The sequence below is a fragment of the Setaria italica genome, chromosome II (genome assembly GCF_000263155.2).
Source record: "Setaria italica strain Yugu1 chromosome II, Setaria_italica_v2.0, whole genome shotgun sequence".
Lineage (NCBI taxonomy): Eukaryota > Viridiplantae > Streptophyta > Magnoliopsida > Poales > Poaceae > Setaria > Setaria italica.
The window spans coordinates 28,252,471-28,262,890 of NC_028451.1; positions in this window are offsets into that span (position 1 = coordinate 28,252,471).

Sequence of the window (10,420 nt, forward strand, 5' to 3'; positions counted from 1 at the left end):
CTATTGCGTTGCGGATCTCTAGGATTTCCCAATAAGACCACATGGGTGCACGCCCGTTATCGTCGTTCGGAATAGTTTCGCTACCAAGACCCTTTCCAAAGACTACCCTTACATCCTTTATCATTTGAAATACACGCTTTCCATTACGATGTGCATGTTTCTTTTACGATGGTCTGGCGTCACTTTGAAATGCATCTTTTTCTTTCTTAATGGGAGCTTAGTAGGAAGAAATCAACGATGATCCATATACATGACCTTCCTACAGTGTTTCAAATACATGTTGTCTGTGTCGTCTAAACAGTGGGTACAGGCTCGATATCCCTTGTTTGTCTGTCCTGAAAAGTTACTCAGCTTAGGCCATTCATTGATGGTTATGAACAACAATGTTCGTAGGTCAAAACTCTCTTATTTATCCTCATCCTATACACGTACATCTTCTTCCTTCTAAAGTAGTAAAAGTTCATCAACCAACGGTCTTAAATATACGTCAATATCATTGTCGGGTTGTTTTGGACCTTGGATAAGCACCAGCATCATAATGAACTTCTACTTCATGCATAGCTAAGGAGGAAGGTTGAACATACATAGGGTCATAGGCCAAGTACTATGACCACTACTCAACTCACCGAATGGATTGAATCCATAAGTACTTAAACCAAACCTTATGTTCCTGGCATCCCTTTCAAAGTCTGGGAATGCTCTATCAATTGATCTCCACTGGGCTCCATCAGCGGGGTGTCTCAGCATGTCATCTTGCTTATGTTCTTCTTTGTGCCATCGCATAAACTTAGCATTTACCTTATTTCTGAACAAAAGTTTCAAACATGGTATTATAAGGAAATACCACATCACTTTTGCGGGAACTCTCTTCTTGGGAGGCTGCCCCTCAACATCACCAGGATCATCCTACCTAATCTTATACCGTAGTGCTTCGCACACAGGACAAGCATCCAATTTCTCGTACTCATCACCACAATAGAGGATACAATCATTAGGACATGCGTGTATCTTCTAAACCTCCAATCCCAGAAGGCAAATAACATGTTTAGCTTCATATGTTGTGGACGGCAATTCATTATTCTCAGGAAGCATGTTCTTTATAATTTTCAATATCCCCTTAAATGTCTTATCGGACACACCATTTTTTGCTTTCCATTGCAGCATTTCTAATGTGGTACCCAGCTTTTATGCCCCTGCTTACAATCTGGGTATAACAATTTTTTATGATTATCTATTATACGCTACAACTTTTCTGATTTCTTCTCAGTTTCGCAGTCTTTCTGTGCATCTCGTAGCACTTGACCAAGATCATCAGTAGTGTCATCTTCTTCAAACTCTTCTTCATCAGCCTTACCCATTGTAGTATTTGCAAAAACTTGACCTGCAGCCCAGTCTGGAATGTTGTTATCATCCTCCTCTTCTTCGCCATCTTCCATTATAAGTTTATAACCCCTCTTTCGTTGTGCTTGGTCCAAACAAAATAGTTAGGCATGAAACCGTATTTAAACAAGTGGCTGAACAAGTGGTTGTGAAGAGTCTCCCAGGAAGAGTAGTCCTTGTTACTGCATTGGAAGCATGGACAACATAAAAATCCCTTCTCTAGCTTGTTGTCTTTGGCCACTTCGAGAAAATAATGGAAGCCATCAACGAGCTCCTTGGTCCGTCTGTTCGCATTACATATCCATTGTCGGTCCATCTACATGGTATTACATGAAAACTGGACATAAGTCTTCGTATTAGATAAAGAACTTGATTAATATTGTTAATTTACACCAATCAACCTTCATAAAGATAAAAACAATTCACAAGAAAATTACACCAATCGACCTTCATATTATTCACTAGGTTGATAAAAAGAAAAAGGTAGAATTCTAAAACAAGATAATAAAGATATATATACACTGAAGATTACTGACACTCCATAGTGGATTTCATGTAGTCAATAATCCTAAAATAATGGTACAACATAGCAGAATGTTCGCCCTCCAAGCCATCTCTGCATATGACTCAATCTTCTTTGAAGTGTATAGAGAGTCAACTCCGCTCCTCCAGTACCAGAAAATAATGGTACAATAGAAGATCTTTGTGTCCACATACTCTGGTTGAATATCATAAAGGAATCTTGAAATAATTGTCAAACATCTTTTAGAGCAAGTGCCATATTTTCATAATAGAAATATGGTAGCACAATAGCTTGTCTAGGAAAAATACTTGTTTACTGAGTATGGTCCATTTTGGCAAGCCAAAACCAACTAAAAACCAATGAGTCAAGGTCAAAGAATAAATCTCTGCCTGAAAAGGCTATTGAGCTCAATACTCTATTATGAAAATGTGGTTCCAAAAGGCGTTTGAAAACTATTTCAAGATTCTTTTGTGATATTCAGCCAGAGTTTGTGAACTTGAAGTTCTTCTGTTCTACCATTATTTTTGGATTCTTGACTCCATGAAGTCCACTATGGAGCATCTGTAGTCTGTAGTGTATTTTTATGGTCTTGTTCCACAATTCTAGCATTAAGTTGACTGGTGTAATTTTCATATTACTTAAATTTAACATGCAAACTATTTATTTATGTAATTTTATTGCAAGTACTAAATATTAAAAATATATTTACTCTATTTTTTTACCTCAATTGTATTTCAAGGGCTATTTATTTACCTTAATTTTATTGCAAGGACTAAATATTAAAAATATATTTACCCTATTTTTTTCCATACCTAATATTGATCAAGTTCTTTATCTAATATGAATCATATATAACAAGCAAGCTATCCATGAAATTCTAGCTCAAAAACATATATAAATAAAAAATCCTGTCCGTTATCTCTCATTCTAAAGAACTCATTTTTCTCTATCTCTAAAGCATAAAACAAACCGTAATAATAATAAATGAAGGGAGGATGAAGTAGCTAACCTTTACATCATTTTGGATGAGTGAAATCCTCATGAAAATTAGGTAAAAAAATCGGGCAGCACCTCTCTAAGCTTGGTTGCTCACCATGGAGAAGGACCTCGAGCTCTCGGTTTGATGAGTGGCTCGGGCTCGGGGAGGAAGAAAGGAATTTTTATAGGGTGGGGGTTTAGTCTCGGTTGGAAAAACTAACTGCATTTAGTTACGATTGGTGTTACTAAAGTCCTAGTTGGTAACACCAACCGGAACTAAATGAGTGACCTTTAAATTCCCTCATCCATCCTAGTCATTACAACCGGGACTAAAGGAGGGGAAGCTTTAGTTTCTGACTAAAGCTCTTGTCGGATGTGGCTGTTGGTGGTGACCATTTGACTCAGGATTAAAGATTCTTTAGTCCCGGGTTCAAAAATGATTGAGATGTATGCAGAGGTCGTATCTCAACCGGTGAGACTTTGATGCCCTTCATATCAGATGACAGACTATTGATCAGTACTCCACCTTCGTGAACAGGGCAAGGTGGTGGCGGAAAGCAATATGCGTTCAAGGCAAAAACTGGAGGAAGCTATATATATTTCAATTGCTGCCCGGCGATCAATAAAATATGCAACGTAAGAAATTTTCGCATGTGGCGGCACGGTTCGTCAGGCAAGAAACATGGACGGAAATGTTGGCGACTATACACATTGCACTGTAGCGCAAATGTAAGGGCGTGTTCAGTTTCCAAAGTCTCACCTCGCCTCACTTTTACGGGCAAGCCTCGCCTTGCCCGCCGCGGAGAGCCGATTCAGCAGGCTCGCTGCAGCAAGGCAAAACTCGCTTGCGCAGGTCCTGAGGTAGTGCGGCAAGAAAAGCAAACACATTTTCTTTTACCCAGCCTGGCAAGGCAAGCAGATGCCCCGTAATGCATGTTGACCGTGGCTGCCTTTGGTCTTTGGATAAACTTTTCCGCTTTTGCGGCGCGTCAAGAGTTGGCTAGTGCTTGCTGAATCCTGCTGCGTGCTATAAAAAAAACATTTGCAGCCAACGGTGCGTAGCTCCCCTAGTTGGTGTTATTTTTTTTTTCTATAAATCTATTCATTTGAGTTTGAGTCTCTGCTTAAGCATGGTATATTTATAGTTAATTATTCTTACATTAGTAGGTGACGTATATAAAATAATGAGACAATAACGGTGAGTTCGTCTTAGGATGTGTTTAAATTATCTAGAGAGAATAGTTTGAGCCGACCATGTACAGCACTCGTATAGATCCGGCTTCACATCAGTAATCTACCGCACACAGTTCTACGTTTTCTAATCATCTAATGATGGCTTCGTATCTCCATCCACGACGGCTTTGATGACAACTTATCGTGCACGAGCCCGGCGGCATTGTCATCGTGATAATCGCGGAATAATGGTCCGGGGTTTCAAGTTTCGTTTTTGATATTTTTTTGATCCCCATCGAAATGATCGAAATTCGTGAAATTTTGGGTGAAATTTGAGCTAAAAAGGTAGAACTTTGGTAAGTAGAGCAATATTTTGGATGAACAGTAACCGACGCGAAATTTCGACGAAATTTTGATCCCTGGTCCATGCTGCATGAAGTGGTAATATGAATTTTAGGAAGATAAAATCCGACCATGGAAAAAGTTCATTTTACTCCTCTTACCTATCCACTTTATCTGCTTAACCTCCTGAACAAAATTTTAACTCACTTTACTCCTTGAACTATTTCACATGGTCTGATCTACCTTTTAATTAGATTTCTCTTTGTCCTCGTTAAGCTACCAAAGGACATGGTGGTATGGATGAACCCCATTTTATATGTAAGAGGAAGAACGCTTTACTTCATTCTTCAAAAACACCTTATCATTAAGCAAACCCATATTTAAACAGCCATGGATTTTTCATCCGATGGGTCTGTTGGCACGAACTAACCAAACAGGTCGGTGCTTCTAGTTGGTCTAAATTGGCTGTACAGAAGTACGTACGGTCGGACCATTTCAGAGAACAGCAACTGTTCCGTAATTTCCTAGGCAAAAATCTTCAACATTTGGCTTGGTAGATCAGGTTGATTATCCAAACGCGCAGGATGCTTCTGCTTGGGGATGCCAAGTCTGCATGCCTACCGCGCGCATGACTGCGTCAGCTCTGCTCCGTCCTGCGACGTCCCCCTTTGGGCATCAGATTTCGTACGTGTCTTAGCTTCATGCATTGGCTACTTGAATTACTGCGGAAGTGCATTTTCATCGGACTCTGCACACCGCGATATTGCCAGGAAATAAGGATATGATCACCATTCACCATCCAACAGAGACGTTGACAGGTCAGTACCAGATTAGGTTACACCCGCACCTTCTCGCTCGTGCAAAAGTCTACAACTGCTCTAGACGCGTACAAACATGACTTGGGCCCCAATGCATGTGCATGCATTTTGACTCATATGTGTACACGCGCCTGTCAACTTAATTCTCTATGACTTCTGCCTTAGCACAATACTGCTCCCTCTGTTCTAAAATATAAAACATGTATTTATATATATTTCTTTATTTGCTACCCTAAATGTCAATACATTTTTATAAACATGGTCAAAATTAGAGAAACTTGGCTTACGATAAGACTAAAATGACTTATATTTGGAACAAAGTGAGTAGTTGATTAGACCGCGCATCATCCCACCCCAGTGCTGCCCGCTGCATCCTATCTGCCCGCTGCATCCTATCGTTGCAGTTAAAAATAGCAAAGCCTGGAGTTCCTAATATAATCACAAAATCTACTGATTGACTTTTTTTTGTAATTTATAGTACAGTTTGATACAGTAGTTACAGGAATAATCCTGGATACTTAAAATTCACGTCTTCTGCTAATAGTTCAATTGTTGAAAAATCAATTTCCGCCTTTCAAAAGAATGAAAATTAGCATTGTGTAAAATCATAATCGGACAATGAAGTAACAAAAATATCAATTTTCACCAAATGGTGGTACAAAAGTATCTAATTTTTGCCAGTTGAGTCCATCCATTGATGATTTTGATGATTTCTAAAAAAATGTAACTCTTTCCATACTCTCATATGAAGTTGATGCTTATATGAAAATTGTAGCACTCAATCAGATCGACAATTTGTAGTTGTCAAGTTTTCTTTTTAATTTAAAGATGTTTTGATACCTAATGTGTGGCCAGAAAGATCCAATTTGAACATTTTGGATATCACAATAGTTTTATACCAAAAGTTATCAACTATAAAATTGCAGTTGGCATCAAGTGCTATAGTTTCCATATTAAGATCAATTTCATCCAAGATCATCATATGAAACAATCCACTTAAAATCACCCATGTGCATAGTTTTGTATCGCCATTTGAGGAAAATTCGTATTTTGTTTCTTCATCGTGGGTATACACCATGAGTTTGTACTAAATTCAACGCTCTAAGTTTGTACCAAGTCAAACTATCATAATTTAACTAATAGATTTTTAGAGAATGGCATTAACATCGACCACGTCAAACAAGTAAACTATGAAAATCTATTTCATAATGGATCTAAATATGCTAATTTGTATTATAAATATTATTATTTTTCTATAAATTTGGCTAAACTTAGGATAGTTTGATAGTTTGAGTGAGGGTACACTCAGAAATCACTATCTTAAAGGACGGAATGATTAGCAAATATAGGATTCAATAATATTCAGCCATATACGACATTAATTTTCCCTACTCGTATCTGTCACGGTCGGTTAGGAAATGGACTAGACACCCGAATATTTGGTAATGAGAGAACCTAAAACGCTGATTTCTCCGTGCTACTCACCGACTGTGAGAATACCACTAATGGGGCTTTAGTACCGATTCCAAACCCCCCTTTACTACCGGTTGTACAACCGGTATTGCTATATATTGCTATGTCGGTATTAAAGGGGGCTTTTAGTACCGGATCAAATAACATCATTCGGTACTAAAAGTACCCCTTTAGTATCGGGTGGTGTTATGACCCGCACTAAAAGTTCTAGAACCAGGTCGTAACACCACCCGTATGGATGGCAACGGGTACATTGCCCGCAGGCAGAGGGTTTACAGACCCGCGCCCATGAGGCAAACCTTGTACCCGTGCCCACGCCCACTGCCCGTCATGGGCAAGAAGTTATGCCCACGCCCGTCACCCGCGGGCACACCCGTACCTGCTAGGCAACCAACAAAATCAATATGGCAACATCCATAGATCCGGAGGAGCGCCGCTTCCGTGCTCTCCAGCTCGGCCCTGAGGAAGGCGACGTCATCCCGGATGCTCACCTGCCGCTTGTACTCTACGAGCAGGTCGCCTAGCTTGGGCAGGAGCGTGGTCATCGCCCCCGTCACGACGTCCCTGGTTTGCAATTGGCAACAAATCAAGCCGCGAACAGATAGAGGAGACCTGCGAAATCCGGCTAAGAACAGAGATGAAAAGCCACAGCAGAGGTAGGAATCTAGAGCATAGATCCGGCGAAGAGGTGGCGGTGGGGAGCGAGGGCGGACGGTGGGCGGCGGGGAGTGAGAGGCGAGGGTGGGCGGCAGGGAGGTGGCGGTGGCCGCCTGGGCGCCTGGTGTGCAGGGCGTGCAGGAGCGGCCGAGCGAGACTGCGGGCGTGCGGGAAGATAAGGATCGGAGGAACCATAGAAATCGATTATATACTTGTACAGGGGTCCAAATGTTAGGCATTGTGTAGCGGGTTCACGGGCATGGGTAAGATATTTTTATGCCCGCTAATTTTTTTCCCGTGGGCACAAATTCAAACCCGCACCCGTGGCCGTGGGTACAAAGTAGCACCGGATCCTCGCCCTACCAAGTTTTTGCCCATGGGCACGCGGGTAATTTATGCCCATTGCCATCACACTAAAGGAGCACCTTTAATACCAGGTGGTGTTACGATCCGATACCAAAATGCCTCCAGGGGATTCTAAATTTGGACCCGGTACTAATGCTACCGGGTCAAAATGTGACTGGTACTTAAGGGAATGAACGAAATGTTATTTTTCTAGTAGCGTACGGATAATTCACTGACCGGCGTCCATGTGTGTGCTAGCTCCACTTTCGTCGTCTCTTTACCGCTGTAGCTTGGTTCTCATCTACATGATCTGCTTGTGACGTCGCTTGGCTTTGGGGCGTCAGAGAGAGTTAGCTTTGGTAGTCAGAGTTAGTTAATTCTTCGTGTATTGCAAGCGAACTGAATGCTTCATCTCTGGGGATGTTGGTACACGCAGGGTACAAAGGTTTACTCTCCACAGTTGAGGCTTCGCAATTCAGGTTTAAGTTCTACTTCTAGCTGAAGCCTGTACGTAAGTCGTTAGCGAAATGATTAAATTTCACCTGCTCGATCGTGCGATCGTTGCTCGGCAACTGCTGAATACTGCTGTACTGAACGCATGCCAACAGCTCTTGTCAGTTTAGCAACGTACGTGATGGAACATGGAAGCTTGGTTGTAGGCCCAGTACATTGGTATACAAGAGCCCATGTAACTGTAAGAGCACGAATAGATGGACCAGTAGAGACCCACGAGGAGGCTTTGGCAGCTTTCTTATGCACTCTGCTAAGCTGGGCTCGACATTCGGCTCATTCAAACGAGCCCTAATGTTTAGTAAATCTAACTTCTGTGTCCGGACAGGTCCATCTATATTTTTCTTGAACACATGGATATCAACTTTTCTTGCTTATTAATTAGTTAGACTTAGCACTTGGCTGTAGCTGAAATGGCTTCGGCAATGACTTCTCAGTAAAGTAGCTTTTTTAACTTGTCTGTTTGGAAAAACAGTTCTCCTAGTTGTTTAAAATGGATAAAATGTACCCATAATACCCTTATCTTTTTTTCTTTTCTCTTTTACCCCTCTTTTCTTCCCATTTCTTTTCTTTCTTCCTATTTCTCTTTCCTTACTCCTTTTTCCTCACGCGTTCTCTTTCTTCCTCCTTATCCATTCCCGTCCACACGCCCGCGCCCCAGCTCTGTCCAACGATGTGAGAAGCTGCGGGGAGCTAATTTTTTTACTCACGCTCCCTCAATCAGCTAGAGACAGCGCGATTCGTGGAGCTTCTCCGCCGAAGCCGTTCGCCTTCTCGTTGTTTGGTAGAGCTCCAACTTGGGCCGGTGGAGAAGCCGAAGCTGAAGCCCTCCCAAACGGGTATCACGCTATGTTGATGTAGATGAGTAGATCCCTAATGCCAACTGCCCAATCAATTCATACTGTATTTTTCAGAACACTGCTGTACATATGTCCACTTTGCTCGACTGACTTAACGACAGGCACCATCATGCGGACTGGACACAGGCTCACACGATATTAATCAATCCTTAGTTGTACATGGTTCGGACAAAGGACGTACGTGAAGCAATCCCAGATTTTCAAGGTAATTTTTTTAAAAAACCTTAAAATTCGTCTAAGTACAAATTGTTTACACTTTAAACTATAATTCGAGTATTACCGTTCAAATGTGATATATATGAAACAAAACTATAATTTAATGTCTAGAGTCTTTTGAGGTGGAATCTATTCACCTTTGTTAGAGGTGTATACTCATAGGTGCTCATATTTTAATACTTATTCTAAAAGTTAACAATGTTGTTTATAGTGGTAGGATACTTGCCTCCTAACAATGTGGCGCATGTGGAACGTGGGCTTCAACTTGAAGCGTTCACTCCCTTCCCCCGCATCGTTCTCTTAGAGCGACTCGAGGGCGCTTCCAGGCGCCGCCACTAGCCCCAGACAAACCCTAGCGTTCGGTCGCCGCCGCCACCCCCGGTGATGGTGGCAGTGGCGGCCGGCAGCGGCGTCAAAGCCAGTGCCCGTCCATCCCCCTCCCTTCTCCTCCTTTAATTTCCCTCCCTCCCTCCCCTCGTGTGCAGCCCTAGTTGCTTGGTCGTCTTGCTGCTGCTACCGCCACCGCTTGCGCTGCCCAGAAGTCATCGAATCTGCTCTCTACCATCGCGGATCTGTTCTTCCCCGAGGTCCCCTCCCTCTCCCTCTCTTCCCTTAGCTTCAAGCCTTCAAGGTCGTTGATTCATCACGACCAACTTATCTGTCGCCAGCGAGCACTATCTTCAGCCACTGCATGTTAAATCTGAGCTCCCATGGCCCGGATCTGCATGCTCCTGGACGAGGACGGCATCTCTCCCCGCCGCCGGTGGCCATCAACAAGCACTCGCCTCCAATCATCGTCGCCTCAGGTCGTTTCTTCCGGGTGGGGGGCCGCCTGGCGGCACTTAGTTGCCGCTGCCTCCTCTACACCCTGGTCATATGGTTACTGTGCCCGTCCCCGTCGGCCACTTGGCAGAAGCCGATGGTACGACCAACGGTCAGTCGTCGTGGCTAGTGCACCTCTTGTGCGGTGTTTCTACAGTAACCTTTGTGCTTACAACTTCCCCCTACTCTACTCTTTTTGTTCCAAGCTCGTCAATTTTGCTCTTTGTACCACACTGCCAGTGCTAATGAGGATGAAGGGTGGATCTTTGGGTTGTAGGTGAAGGCCTTGCATTGCTTTGGCTGGCGCTAACAATGACAACGTT